The sequence below is a fragment of the Pan troglodytes genome, chromosome 2 (assembly GCF_028858775.2).
Source record: "Pan troglodytes isolate AG18354 chromosome 2, NHGRI_mPanTro3-v2.0_pri, whole genome shotgun sequence".
NCBI classification, from domain to species: domain Eukaryota; kingdom Metazoa; phylum Chordata; class Mammalia; order Primates; family Hominidae; genus Pan; species Pan troglodytes.
This window is the reverse complement of record NC_086015.1, coordinates 4,242,901-4,259,007: the sequence shown is the minus strand read 5'-3', so window position 1 is coordinate 4,259,007 and position 16,107 is coordinate 4,242,901. Positions and strand designations below refer to the sequence as shown.

General features: G+C 41.7%; 1 protein-coding gene across 7 annotated transcripts in view; it reads right to left on the bottom strand.

Annotated features, from left to right (window-relative positions):
* The window catches only part of CHL1 (cell adhesion molecule L1 like), a 206,131-nt gene extending 193,244 nt beyond the window's left edge, over positions 1-12,887 (bottom strand). For 3 of the 7 annotated variants that reach the window (XM_016940312.4, XM_063806583.1, XM_009444750.5), the window contains exon 1: positions 12,336-12,421. The gene's annotated coding sequence lies outside the window, so the exon portion shown is untranslated. Of the gene's footprint in view, positions 1-11,604; positions 11,809-12,335; positions 12,422-12,796 lie in introns of those variants that run through there. The other 4 variants (XM_001136954.5, XM_001136570.5, XM_009444749.5 and 1 more) reach the window with 3 other exon arrangements.
* Positions 12,888-16,107: the final 3,220 nt, after the last annotated feature.

Here is a 16,107-nt window from a genome sequence, read left to right as displayed (position 1 = left end):
TAGCTAATGTAAACGATGAGTTAATGGGTGCAGCGCACCAACATGGCACATGTATACATATGTAAAAAACTTGCACGTTGTGCACATGTACCCTAAAACTTGAGGTATAATAATGATAAAAAAAGATTAGGGTTCTGTTAAGAATTTGTATTTAACATTATTGAACAACTAGACCACTAGGAAGGATTGGTTCCATAAGATTTTCAGATAAATGATCTGAACTCCTATAGGTGGTATGTCAATTTATTTTTTATTTTAAAATAATTTCTTAATGACTCAAGATCACCCATATAGTCATTTCTGAGTTGTCTTTTTCTAGTCTTTCTATCCCTCTCTCTTGCTGAAGAAATATTAAATGTAACTTCTTTTGTCTTAGAATGAATTTGCAAAATTTCCCTCATCTGCTCCAACTTGCAGTTTATACTTTGTCATCTGCTGAAATAATATAATTATGCATATTAGAATGGTTCTAAATTAAGAGCAAATAGTCACTGAATTAGGAAGATCTTTCCATAATCAAGTGTTTACATTTTAGTGAATTTTTGCCAAGAAAGAGATCTAGGTTGCTTTGAGGCTTCTTTTGTTCAACTTTTAGATATTGGCCTAGCATTTGAATACCTGAAGTAGCTGTTGAAAGCTGAGACATCTCATTATAGTCATTTATTAACTTTATATTTTTTTTACTTTTATTTGCAGTACTGAAATAGCATCAGAGGAAAATAGGCATTGTTTTGGCAATATGTGAGAAATATTTACACTACCCTGTACCATCTGATATTTTAGGACATCTATATAGATCAAAATAAATCAGACTGAAAGGATTTAATATCATATAATGATAACAGTAATTACTAACTAAGAAACTATCCTGTATAATTCAAGGTCTCCAGTTTTATTTTTTTAATACTTTTGGACATGGGATAGCTGCAGAATTACCTCCATTTTCCACTTCGGTTTTAGGAGTTAGTTGTGAACCCCACCCTCACGCAGGTACACACATAAAACCACCCAAATAAACCAGTTTCATTAATGGTACCACATTCAAATAACCAAAACGGATACTGGAATGCAATCTTCAAAGATAATAAACCGCAATGTAAATCTGGTTGAATAAAGGCCTAGAACCAAGCCTTCCACTCCCTTCATAAGGCACAGAAACAAAAATGTAGCCCAACTAGTCTCCCACTGAGGATATAGTAGTCTAGCTTTCTGCCGAGACAATCAAACAACCCAAACCTAATATTTCAATGAACTTGGGAAATGATGACACACACCTTTCTGTCTCTCCTCACCAGTTCTGAGTTTGGAGGGGCAAAGGAAGTGGAATGCATGCTTAATTGAGGCAGTAAATACTAGGCTGTGGCAGATTGTTTTACTGTTAAATACAGTAATGGGTTTTTAATGGCTGCTGTCCAAAATTACACTGCAGAAAAAATGGTTTATTAGTAATAATAATAGCTGGCACCTTTATCTTCAAAGCACTTTATAAATATTAGCTCATTAATCCTCCAACTGCCACTGGGAGGCAGCAGTCAATGCTTCTTTCCTCAGTTTACAGCTGGTGAAACAGGAAAACAGAAGCTCATAACAAGTTTTCAAAAGAAGGTCTTGTGTATGGAGATCAATTTCTGATCCAAACCACTCATACCAGTTTTTATACTTGATTGGATGGCATTCATTCTGATGACTGCCAGCCCTTTTTTTGAGGGGACAGTGGTTAAGGTCAAATCCAATTTATTTGAACTTGACTCAGAAGTGTGCATGAGTTGCACCTGAATTGCTCAATGCTTGGTCCTTTAATGTTATTTCAAGCAAATCAATTGTGTTCAAAATCTATTCAGCCCAAATCAATTACAAGCAGAAACTTGTATGCATGGGAAGAGCAGACTGTTGAAACCCTTTGAAGTTTGCTCCTCTGAGAATTGCTAGAGGTCACGAAGAAAATGGGGTCAAGGTCAAATTTAAACAGGCTTGTGTTGGCTATCTTTATCCATTCACTCAGATCTTCTTTACGGAAAATAGTATATGTCTCAAATTAGTGAACAATAACTAACAACCCAATATAGCCTATTATTCATGCAGATATAGGTGATAGATGTTAAAATTGTTATTGCCTATATGTTTACCCTTGTGGGCAGTGTTTTCAGTTTTTTGCCATTGTATAATGCCTTAAGCATTCTTTACATCTTTAAATTTTAATCAAATGCATGAATTCTCCACTATGTCATCAGATGCATTTTACAGAACAAGTTAGAAAAATCCTTGAATTTACAACACAGAAATAAACTTACTTCTTGAGAAGCCAAGCTGTGTATTCCAGAGAAGCAGGTATGGGTCAAACAAAAGCTTTATAGAAAAGCCATTGTGTATAATCCAAGGAAGTGGGATCTCCTGTCTAGCCAAAGCAGGAAACAAACTTATTCTTGCCACTTTCTAGTACACAAAAAGGAGCCTTTTGGAGCCACTCAGCATCTGAGAATGCTATTTATATTATGCATATTTTAAAAATACATGAACATTTGCTTGTAAATATCCCAAACAAAAAACTCAAAAATCTCTTAAAACTCCCAAATATATTGGCTGTGCCTGAAATAGAGTTGCCTTTTTTTCTTCTAAAGCCTTATCTTTATTGACGGCTGCTAATAAAGACAGTGCCATCATTATGATCGGTGTCATTTTCAAGCCGTTTTCAAGAACAGCAATGCTGAGATATGGCATCTGCCATTGCCAATGATTTCTATTTTAATCTGGAATAGCAGATACTCACACCTTTGTGGAAATGCCAACCGTGAAATGCAATTGGTTACATATAATACCCAGAAGTGAGGGAAATCCATGCGTATTCATATCATAAAGTATCAGAAACATTTCTGCCAAGAAATAAACAATGATAATGAGGGTGAAGTTTCATTTGTACATATAATGATGCCCAGGGTCTGGTACAGGAAGAGTCAGAGAATCAGATGCTTATATGACTTGATTTTGAAGAGAACACAAATGTCTCCTCCCTGTAACCTCCAACTCCTGGGCTCAAATGATCCTCCCACCTCAGCCTCCCAAGTAGCTGGGGCTGTAGGCATGCCCTACCACACCTGGCTAATTTTTATTTTTATTTATTTATATATTTTTTGTAGACATGGAGTCTTGCTATGTTGCTGGCCTTGAACTCCTGGCCTCAAGTGATCCTCCAGCCTCAGCCTCCCAAAGTTGCATTAAGATTTTTTTTTAAGACAGTCTCCCTCTGTCACCCAGGCTGGAGTGCAGTGGTGCAATCTAGGCTCACTGCAACCTCCGCCTCCTGGGTTCAATTGATTCTCCTACCTCAGCCTCCTGAGTAGCTGGGATTACAGGCATGCCATCATGCCCAGCTAATTTTTGTATTTTTAGTAGAGACGAAGTTTCACCATGTTGGCCAGGCTGGCCTCAAACTCCTGACCTCAAGTGATCCATCCATCTCAGCCTCCCAAAGTGCTGGGATTACAGGCTTGCACCACCACGCCTGGCAGGTTTTAAAACCTCATATTTAATGCCACCATTCCTGGAATAGGTATGCATTATCATCTAATACCTCAGTAGGATTCCTTTATGTCTACTTTTCCACAAATGGATAATGGGACACAGAACAGGTAAGTTTGGATGGACAACAGGAAAGAGTGTTAGTCCATAGTGAAGGCCATAGCTGGAGAATCCTGCTAATCAAGGGGGCACTGCTGGGGCTGGAAATCAGACACTTCTGAGTTTGAATTCTGACTCTGGTACTGCAAGACATATTGTGTGACACTGGACAAGGACCCTTCTGTGTCTGCATCGCCCAGTTTACAATGGGTGTTATAATAGTACTTTCCTCAAATCACTGATGTGGAGATTGCAAAACACATAATAAACACTTGATAAATGATCAATGGTGGCTATTTAAGTATCTGCCTGGCACAGTTTCAGTCCTGTCTCTAGCACAAAGTGGCAATCAATAAAAGCTTTTTATAATGACTGGTCACAATGCCTCATAGGACCCACACATACACGTGCGCACGCACACACACACACACACACACACACACAGACAAACATAAGAACATGTATTATAGAATTCAGGATGCTTTGGAAAAGTCTATCTCCCTATATTTGGCCAGGACTACGTTCAACTCTCAAAATATAACTGGTAACATTTTCAATTTTTCCCCTAGACAGCTCTCAGTTTATACAGTGACTCTAGATTTCCTTAAAAAACAATTCACTATCAGTTATACAATGTTGCTCTTTTCTTCCAAAAAGGAAATCTGGGCTGTGTAAGGTGGCTCATACCTGTAATCCCAGTACTTTGAGAGGGGCAGGTGGGAGAATCACCTAAGGCCAGGAGTTTGAAACCAGCCTGGACAACATAGTGAAACCTCACCTTTACAAAAAAGATTTTAAAAATTAGCCAGACATGATGGTGCCCGTCTGTAGTCCCAGCACTTTGGGAGGCTGAGGTGAGATAATAACTTGAGCCCAGGAGTTCGAGGTTGCAGTGAGCGATGACCGTACCACTGTACTCCAGCGCTCCAGCCTGGGCAACAGAGCCAGACCCTATCTCCAAAAAAAAAAAAAAAAAAAAAAAAAAAAGAAAGAAAGAAAGAAAAAGGAAAAATAAAACCTGAAAGCAATAGAGTGGGCTATGAACTGGGTTACAAATTAGGATATCTAAGATGATTTAATTCTAATTTTCACTACTGTAGGCAGTGCGGTGGAATAGTGGTGAAGCTACTTGACCTTGCATTAGTTTTTTTCATCTATAAAATGGGCTAACAACCTGTTTCTTTTTGTTCACTATGTTATTGTAAAAGTCAGATGAGATGGCATGGAAAAATTTTCTAAAAAGCATAAAGCACTCAAATAATGCAAGACATTGTGATTTTTTTTAAAATAGAAATCTTCAGAGGCAACCTTCTGAATGGATGGAAATGCAGCATCCAGTATCAGTCTTGGAAAAGGTCAGTATTTATCTTCCCCCTGAACCTTTTGCACATGAGATGTGTTATTTCTTTTGAACATAACCAATATGTAAGGCATCCCATAATAAGCTAATATTCTGTCACTTTACAGTTTTTAGCAAGGTTTTCAATGCAATAAAAAACCGAACTTCCAACAACTCTAACAGCAACAGATCATCAAACTTCCAAATTCCTTTTATCCACTTACATTCTATTACTCTGGGAAATACATCTCTTAGTCCCTGGAAATAAAAATTCCTCACATTAGGATGCAACCAGTGCATTCTGGTCTATTCCTTCATCGTCCTTGTTCTGATACAACTATAACAAAGAAGAAGGATACTTCCTCCAAAGATCCAGGCATCCAGGTTACATGAGTTTCCAGCTGCCGGACTGACATTTGAGTGTATCTCCGCTTTCCCAGGCATCATAACTACAATCCCTCCCAGGAGAATCACCACTTACAGCAAAAGCTTTTGTTAGGGAGGAACCTCTGCTAAAAATGCCAACCCGTTACCATAGAAGCTGGAATACATCTTTTACATTATTGTCTCTGCTATGTCAGCTCTCACCTTAGAAAGCATAGATAATGCAATGAAATGGACAAATTTGTTTTGAAGTTTAGGAGTCCCAGCTGAAACACACCACTGAATATGAGCATGCCCACTTCGGGCAATGAAAGAAAGGAGAAGAAAGGAATGACAAAGAAAAAGTGGTGAAGATTCTCCTGAATACAAACTTAACGATTCCCTATTTTGTACTGTTTTTGTCAATTCTAGTTTTCCCCTTCCCCACTACTCACGTTCCACAAATGTAAAGCCTTCAAGATGTGCTAGGTATTCCTCATGTACTTCCCAGATTCAGATCCCTTTTCTGCCTTCCTCCATCTTGCTCTGCTCTGGGAGAACTGACCTCCGCAAACCACTACAATAGGCTCCCTTGCCCTCTTACTGCCTTGCTGAAGAAGCAGCTGGAAATCTTGGGGTAGAAGCAGAGCACTGTCTTGTGATTTGACAGTAGTTATGTTCCTCTACCAAAAGCCATAGGTCCCACGTGACAGCCCTCTCCCAGAGCTACTGCTCCCACCTCCTTCCAGGAACTTCACCTTCCCATTATCCCTTCAGGACAAGGGGCAGTAACAGCTCCAGATGTGCTTCAGCAGCCCTTGTGGGCTTCCCCTAATCCCATCCAAAGAGATGTGGGCCCGTCTTTAAGGTCCCTTAATTACCTCTTTGGAGTATGATCTATATAAAAGAAAGGAACAAAGTGAAGGTGAGAGGAAGCCATGTTTTACCCAGCGAAGATATGTCTTTCAAGAACATCAAGGGGACAAACCACTGGGTTCTAACCTGTGGCATTCTGCCACCTGGGCATTCAGGTCCAATACTGTGAGAACATCAATCCTTTTAAGATAAGCCAGAAATATGAATTTTACATGAAATCTCCAGTATTTAAATGTTGCCTGAAATTTGTCTTAAACATTCTTTGGGCCAAATGAAATATTTATACAAGCTGTGTTCAAAGTCCAAGGGACATTGGTTTGGCTCCTATATAGACTATGGTGCCTCTTCTTAGAAAGAAAATAAAAATCTGTTTTCCTTTACACTGCACAATTATAACCAAAGAAAGGATGAAAGTCTCATTTTTAAAGCTTTTTCTTACACAGTACTTTAGTCCGAAAACAATAACTCTCCCTACCTCATTGGAAGTCTGCAGGCAAAACAGAGAAATATTCAAAACCCCGAAGTCACAGGAATCTTGTTATCTGGGCCTGCTTTAAATGTATGAATCTAGTCAAATCATTTAATTTCAGTGTAGCTCACTCCATTCATCTGCAAAATCAGGATAATTACTTCTTTCCTACCATCTTCACAGAGACATTTGGTTGAAAAACGAAATTATACACAGTAAATGAAAAGCACATTTGAGATCTTCAGAGAATAAAGTGCTATTTAAACCAAGAAGATTAGTAAGAAGAACCTCAGAAGTTTGCCAGAGCATTTTTTCTCTTTCAGCCACGTTTCATGGCACCAAGGTAACTGTGAACCAATGCCTTAGCCCAACACAATCTTGTGGACGGCGTACGCAAATCTAAGGTGATGGTTCTTAACCAATATTGGTACATTAGGGTGTGTTAGAATCGCACTAGAAGTTTTCAAAAATCCAGATTTCTAGTCACCATCCACAGACACTGTAATTGAATTGATTTGGGTTGGTAGCTTTACAGAACTCTCCAGCTGATTCTAATTTCAGCCAAGCCTAAGAACAACTATTGAGAAAACCTTTTAAATATGTGAAGCAATCATTATTGGTATATGTGCATATAATTAATGTAGGAATCAACAGTTTGCCATTTGACACCACCATTGATCATGGCTCACAGTTATTCACATACACAGGGATACACACACACACATACGCTCTGTCCCTCTATCTTTGTTCATTCACATACTGAACATGATATAGAAGGATAATTATCACTACAATAAAAAACCGTGCTACTAAGCTGTCTGCATAGATTGCCCCATACAATGTCCACAAGAACACATGTGACATGTGAGCTAAGTATGGCTATTTCCCCATTTCTAAAGAAGAAACTAGTCTTAGAGAGGTCAAAATGACTAAACCAATGCCACACACCTGCAAGCTGACAGACTTAGATTTTGAACCCTGGCAGCCTGACTTTTATAGCCAGTGCACGTAACCACCACAACAGTTTGCTTCCTGCTGTGCCAGACACTTTAAGAGTTTATGAGATGCATAAAAGGAAACGTATACCCTCAAGGAGTTTACAGTCTGAGAAGGAAATTGTGATGCACACTAAAATTCATAGGTTGTATAGGAAAATGGCACAATTGTAGTCCCTGGAGTTAGGAAGAGGTGAATCAGAAGATGGGCAACAGAGCTCCTACTTCCACGACTATAGGGGAAATAAGATGCAAACAAACATTAGAAGGGAGAATGTTAGACTACCAGGAGAAGAAACCCAGGTCAAAGCGTAAAATATAATTATATATTGACCAAGTTCATTGCATTTATTATTCTTACCATCATCTGCCAGCATCATTTGATTCAGATATTTATACCCACCCTAAATGTACCAAATTGTCAGTTCAATTAGCAAGCTATGAATTTTGAGAATTCATCTCACCTCAAACTCTAGTTGTGATTCTTATTGAAATTATGTATATAAGCATCACACACACACACATACACATATGCACTCACACACACTCCTAATAATTTAACTTCCAAAGAGATACACAAGTTGTATTCTTCCACTAGGAATAAATTACGTGAAAGTGAAGTCAACATTTCAGGGAAAAGCCTTAAAATTGAAAATGGAATATGTCCCTTTGTATTTTTATTATCTAAACACAATGAGAAGGTAAGCAGGATCATTTTTTACCCACAACACATAAAATCTCAATTAGTTATGGTCTATTTGTGCACTGACTTAAAACATTCGTTAACAAAACAGAATTTTCTAGTTTACTGGATAAATATACCAGAAATGGCAGAATAATGTCAGGTTGCCAAGCAACCACAGCTCTACTCTACTTTGTGATCAATCCAACTCATTCATTGAGCTTCCTAACCCAGTGATACAGAATTCCAACCAATTTGTTTCTTGGGAAAATTATAGTGACTTTCAGTAACACAATAACACTTTTATTCTCAGAAGATAAACTTAAATCCCTTTTGATCGAAGGGATGTGTTAATTCATTATTCTCTACGTGGTGCTAATGAGAAAGCTATAATTAACTAACTACACTATTGCGACACACATAAAATAAACTGCAGTAATTAGTAATGTTTAAGGTGTTAAGCAGCCTCCCAAATTAGAAAATACAATCTTTCCTCAGATAAAGATGTACAGAAAAAAGAAAGCAGCATATCTAATTAAATTGAGAATTGTTTCCAGTCTCCCCCAAGGGGTGAGAAGAAAGGCATGTGATCACCAAAATATAAGAGATTTCACTTTAATAGCAGAGAAAAGGCTCAATGCCAATTCTACTTGTAGGTAGACATAAAATGATAGCAAATAATGTAATCTTTCTTTGAAAGAATGCTTAGCACAATATTTTTCCAGGAACAAATAGAAAGAATATTATGCTTTCACTGATTAGCAGTATTAACTTAGCATATTGTACGTAAATCACCATAATAATTGCATTCTCTTCCGACTGAATTAGTCAGAATGAAACTGTAATCAAAATGTTCATAATTGAAAATATAGTATTCTCAATCTTGGTTTGAAAAAATAACAAGGAACGTTGACTGAATCAGATAATACAGTACATCACTGAAAACAACCTCAGTACAGAGACAAGTTCATTCTCTTGATTATACCTTTGCATTTCAATTAGGTCCCCAAATTCAGAACTCAACACCTCCCAATCTGTCATGTTTTCCTACTCTTGCCATTTGTCTCTGGACTAACTTAAGCATTCCAAATGCATTGCTGCTAGATTTTTAGGGAAAATAGAAAATGGTGAAAAGCTAATTTTATTGTTTCTAAAATACATTAGACTCTATTGCATTGTTGGCTGTCATAAATCAAAGGGCAAAATAATTTCCATTAAATGAAACATTTAATGCCAAAGCTCCTGGGAAACAATATGTAAATGATCACATGAATTTCAGAGAAGCTGTCACACTAATTCCTCAAGGTACCTTTTAAAGATGACATATTCACAGTGAGGATGAGAGGGTTGTCTTGCAAAGCCAAACACTGCTACCTGAAGTAATACTCTCAGTATTTCCTGACAATCATTCCTTCAAATCTGACACCAGTAGTTCCCCAACTATTACTTAATTTTCCTTTATCGGTTAAAAATACAAGAATCTTAAATCAGTCTTGATCATTACCTTTATTTTTCTATAAAAGCGAATCAGGCTAAATTATTTCAACAAAGCAATTTTGGGGCAAATAACCTCCTATCTTCAAAGACTTCAGAAGCAACTATAAAATCAGGTTTCTATCTAGCAAATGTTTTTCTGGGTGAGCTCTATTTTGTAAAGGTCACTAAGGATCTTTGTGATGGTGACACCTGTCAGGCTTTACTTGCCTCAAGTTCACCAAGAAATGCCTATATTTTAATCATCAAATGATTTTAAAAATTTATTTAAAACCAATTCATGTAATGAGATGAATTAACTTAAATGTAATAAGTATAGTATGCGCAAAATCAACTCCTCTTAGACCTAGAGCTAGGCCCATGAAGTGTACAGTGTACTTGTCAGCAGATAGGTTGGAGGACCTATATAACCATGAGGAATCAATAAATATCTATAGCCGTTTCTTTAAAGAAAAGGATCCGTAAGTCTACATGCAACAGATAACAATCTGGGAAGCATATATTCATCATCATAGTCTTGTGCTGCAGTGAAGTGGGTACAAACATACCCTGAAAGAGATTTTAATGAGTTGCCATAGCCAGCACTCACACCCATCCAGTAATAACTATTTGTCTCCATTGATTTGCTCACAATATTCAGGAGCTTGCAAGGAACGATTATACACTACGTTCTGCCATTACTAAAGGTAAATCCACTGCAGCACTTAAGGCCATAAAATGGAAAGCCAGGGTATACATAGGCTCTGTAACCACGTTAAATTATGAAAGCCAAATGGTGGTCCCTCACAAAGAGACTGAAATTAAGACAAACCCAACTGCAACATCTGCAGGTGAAAGAGAAAACACAAAGATTTACAAAAGAAAAACTGTGGGATAAACTTTTTATTTTCTTGTCACCAAAAGTTTCCCCAAAGAGCTTTCTAAGCTTCTCTCTCCATCAATATACTGAAAAGCCAACTTCATCGGCAGTTGATCAGTTTCTCTCTTCCAATCTGCTGCAAGCCAGAGCTTTGCAGGAGTTGGACTGTGCAGTACCAATATTCATATTTTAATCAAGATTATTCTCCAAAATTAGAAAATGCAGAATTTTTACTTCAATGAAAATGCAGAGAAATGAAAATGCACCATATGTAATTAAACTGAGGATTAACTAACAGTAATGACATCAACGACAATAACTTTTGAGTGCTTATTATGCATCAAATATGCATATGGTGTTAAATTTAAAAATTTATGGTGTTAAATTACTTGTATCATCTCATTCCAGTCTTGCAACAACCCAGTATAGAGGGTATGGATAATCTCCGTATTATTGAGAAAGGGAAACTGAGGCACATAGTTAAATGCCTAGTCCAAAGTGACACATCACAGTGATGGTGGAGCTGGAATTCGAAGCCACGTGGGCGTCCCGGGAGCCTCCGCCTAGAGCGAGCCCAGGCGGCCCACCAGTTACCCATGGCCACGCGCACGCGCAAATCTCCCCACCCACGGCGCGTTCCCGCGGGAGCGCGCCCTCGCGCACGCGCCTGGCCGGGCAGCCGCTTGGTGGCTCTGGGGCTGCTCCGCGGCTCCCACGAGCGGGACTGGACCCCGGCGCCCTTCGAGGCGGGGCTGAACCTGGGGCTCCCTCTCTGCCGGGCCACCCAGCCCTGCCGACGCACACCTGCCCTCCGCCGCTGGCCTCCCACCCCTTCCCCTGCCCGCCTTCCCGCCCAGCCGCCCGAACGCCCACCCTGCGCTCGACCCTGCTCGCCGTCTGGGGCGGGGGTACCTGGGCCCGCGCGGCCGCTGCTCCTCCGGCCCGTGGTTTTTCGCAGGAATTCCCCGGCCCTGCCCCCGGCTGAGACACTGTGGCTCGCCGCGAGCCCGGAGAGTGGGAACGGAGGGGCTGGCTTTCCCCAGGCTCCCGGCTCCAATCCCTGCTCCCCAAATTAATCACTTTCTCCGTGCTGCCTCCCCACGCACACTCACGCTCCAAAAAAAAAAAAAAAAAAAAAAAAGCGAGAGAAAGAGAGAGGCACAAAGAGGAAGAAGGGACCATCCGTGACTGGCATCTCCAGCTCCCCGGGCTCCGCTACCAGGAGCCATGGCAACCACGGCCCCCGGCTGCCCTCTCGCCCCCTCGGCGGCCTGGGGAGGTGGAGCTCCAGCCCCTCTCTGGCTTTTCGTGCTCCCCAACCCCACAACCCCACGGCCCATGGATTCCCCCCGTCCAGGCTGGCGGCATTTTCGGAACCCCCCCCCCGGGATCTAGAATCCTCTCTTGAGAGTGGGGGCCACACAGGGGCAGTGGATTGGGGGGGTCTGAGCCCCACACACTAGGCTGTGTCCAGGGGAGCGAGGGGCGCGGTGGGAGACAGAGGCCGGGACCGACCCCCAAACCAGCTAGACCTCGGAGCCCCGCCCGAGAGAGGACGGAAATCTACAGGGGGATCTGGAATCCTCCTCAGAGAGCAGCGAGGGATGGGGTGGGAGAGGCTGGAAACAGGAGGGTCAACCTACCGGCGGCCCGCGGGCGTGAGCGGGACCCGGCGGATTCGGGCACCCAGCGTGCTCCGTCCGACTGACCCCGAGCGGCCCGAATCCAGCCTCGGCCACCGGGGGCGGGGCTTGAAAAGGGGGCGTCTCTTCCCGGCGGAGGGACCTCGGACCACCCCCACTTCAGACAAGGGACCCCGAGTGCGCACCGTTTCCTTTCCCGGGTGAGGGACCTCGGACCACCCCCACTTCAGACAAGGGACCCTGAGTGCGCACCGTTTCCTTCCATAACGAGTGGACCCCCCCCTCCCGGGAGCACTCCTTTAGCCCTTCCTCCGTGGGAGACCCCCCAGGGCTGGCACGAGAGATGCCAACGGACCCCCCAGGGCTGGCACGAGAGATGCCAACGGACCCCCCAGGGCTGGCACGAGAGATGCCAACGGACCCCCCCCCAGAGAGATGCCAACGGACCCCCCCCGACACACCTGCGTCGCCTCCGGCACGCGCTCTGCCCGGTACCTCCCCTCGGGCGCCTTCTCCCCCAAGCTGGCTGGGAGCTGGGACGGGGACGCGCAGGGTCCGGTGAGCTCTGGACGCATCCGAGGGAGTTTCTCGCCGGCCGCTGCCCGCTGCTCCGCACCCGGGGCCGTCCGCGGAGGTCCCGCCCGTCCCCTCCCGCTGCTGGCTCTCTGGCCGCGGGAAGGCCGGACCTGTTGTGGCTTGCACCGGGATCTGCGCCCTCCTGCCGGAGGCTGGCTCTCGCCTCTCCTCCCTTCCTCGGTTCTGCGCCGCCACCCCTCACCCACGCCGCTGATTCTCCCTCCCTTTGCACACTCCCGTGGGACAGGGAGAGTTACGGGCTTAAGACTTCATCTCATTGTGGAAAGCAAGAGACCAAGCCAAAAACTTTGGTCGTGCTTTTCAACATCTCTGGTCAAAAGAGGTAGGATCCCTGCTTGTTTATCTGCAAAAGCGACATTGAAAAGAAACGCCCCCCACCCCCTCCCCATGGTTTCACTCGGTTCATATTGCACACACAGGTCGCCAATCTGGTTTTCTCCCATTGCAGCGTGATAGAGGGGTGTGGTGCCATGTACGTATTAAAAATTGTCTTCTTGCTTTCCTTCATTTAAGGGCGTGGTGGGGCTTGCTATTGAATTTACAAAATATGCTACGACCATCCGCTGTCAAATTGTGCATACATAAATTTACAGATCTTCTACTATTCTCACAATTTTTGCCCTAATACAGAGTCTATAATGTTACCACATCGTTTCGTAACGTTTTTCCTACTTATCCTTTATTAATTCACTATTGGAGAGGAAAGCCTTCTGTACTCATATTCAGTGCAAAAAGCCAGTTCTGATGCCTTATGAATCCACAAACACATAAAAATATTTTAGGATTCCAAAATTCATATGGAAAAATTATAATTTTTAGCACTACATTTGATTTATATGCCACTTTATTTTTTTTCCATTATGGTGGTATTTTCCAAAATGTTTACAGGATACCGCTTTTAAAAATCCTGTTGAATGCAAGTCCTCTTTGTTGGTAAGAGAATTATTGACTTCTAATTTTTACTCCACTAAGGCTGTGAGATTGACCTTAGAGCCTCGTTTTGTTTTCATCTAGCTCATTGAACAATGAGGATATTTAGCTCCCCTCAGACCTACCCTCAGAGTTGGATGAGCTATCCTCGGAGTTGGATGCCACCACCGGCAGCAGCAAAAGCGAAGGCAACTCATGATTCTGCCTCAGAAGCAATCGAATAAAACATTTTGAAAATGAATAAATGGACTTTTAAATTTTAATCATCGCTAACCTTGGGGCCTCGATTCTGTCAATTTGTGTGTGGGCACAGTTCTTACCAACTGCCTTGGCAAATTGTGAATGCAAGTGAGGGCAGGATTTGTCCTAAGTTTAAATTGTACTGCTGGAGTGATTTCTTTTGCCTGAGGCATCATTATTCACGTGGCATGTTTTCTAAAGTAGAAACAAAGATAGAATATTAAATAAAATTCCAACAGGGGGAAATACTCTGCCTGTAGAAAAACATTTCCAAGGTCAAGGAACCACAAGAGAACAACAAAGCGAAGTTGGTCTCAGGAGTTTACCATCTTCTGGGTGAACATCAGCTGAGCAAGGGACTCAGAACTGCATTTTGGCCAGATGAACAGAGTACTCTTAAATATATAGCTCCTTCTTTCTTGGTGATTTGTTTTCTTGACAATAGAATCATTATTTACAAAACAAATATTTATTGAGCACCTACTATTTAATCAATCACTGGTCTGGGTGCTAGGGTTCAGTAGGAAACTCAATAGACATGGCCAATAGTTTTTTAAAAAATCAAATACCCTCCAAATATATTAGACAATACCAAGCCACAATACCCAAAACAAGAAGATGGTCAGTTCTTAACTATGAGTTTTTAATTGAAAGGGAGATAACATACTTCTAAGCTTCTGATATTGCATATAAATGAAGAAATAATAGCCACACATAGCTTACTAGGGACAGTAAGGAAGTCAGCTTGTATGCAATACATGTTATCCCAGGCAACCAAATTTTACGAAAGAAAAGAGGGAGATAGGGAAAATCTAGGGAAGGAAAAAAGGGAGGCAGAAAGGAAGGAAGGAAGGAAGGATGGCAAGAAAGAAGGCAAGAAAATGATAAACCAAGAAAGGAAATAGTATTTTTAAGGCAATGCAAAAGGAAGACAGATGACCTAAATTTCTACATCCAAGAAACACCTCATAGCTGTCGCTTCCAGGGATGAGTTCATATTTTTGATACATTATCAAAAGCAGGCAACACATCTAGGCTTGCCTGGCCCCAGGAATTCACAACTCTACAGCCTGAGCTTCCAGTAAGGCTGGAACCAGAAGACAGTCCCCAGCCAGAGTGGATGCTTGCTAGAGATACCTTCTGCTGCTGCTTTGGAACCCTCCCCTGGCTCCCATTCTACTGTCTGACACTTCGTTCAGACCCATTTCCCATTCAACATACAAGCCTAATCTATCGGCATCCCACAGTTGCACCTAGGTGCTAGAGAAAGAAGATCTACTTATGAGTCACATGGAAATTTGATTGCCTTAGCTTTGAAAGGTGTGAATTTTTTCTCTGATAATTGAGGAAGACCGTTTCGAATGAAAATACTAATATCAAGCCACAAAAATGGGGGAGAAAAGGGTCCTATCATGAATAGAAGCAGAAGGTGAGACAGATATGCCAGTCATCTGGAAAAAGATAAAAGCTATTAAAAGCTGGGGCATTTTTCAGCTTTTCCTGCTGATTTACTGCCTCCCTCCCTCCTGAACCATCATTTGGTATCATTCCCAGAGCTAGGGCCATGGAAGTAGTATTGCCTTTTGGCAAATACAAGTAGCTAGTGATGTGGCATCATTCCTAGAAAAATTGTTTAGCAGAAGTGCTGGAGTTTTGAAAATGGCATTTCAGTCTAGCAGTTCCAAACAGTCACAGATCAACAGGGGCTTTCCGGCCAACTGCTGTAATAAAAAAATAAAATAAAAAATAAAAAGCAGGAAGCAGGATGTTCCACTGAGGAATAGATCCTTCAAAAGCAACCTTGAAAGTACAAAGCAGCCACTTCAGCTTAGATATTAATAAAGCTAAAAAGACCATATTAATTCTGCAGAGTTGTCCTGACAGAGTCAATACTCCTTTAACTTGTCCTTTAGTACAAGAACAAAAGGATATGTATTAAAAATCAAAGGGCAATAATTCTGGAACAACTAAAAAGGTAAAATCTTGTATTGCGTGCCATGGATCA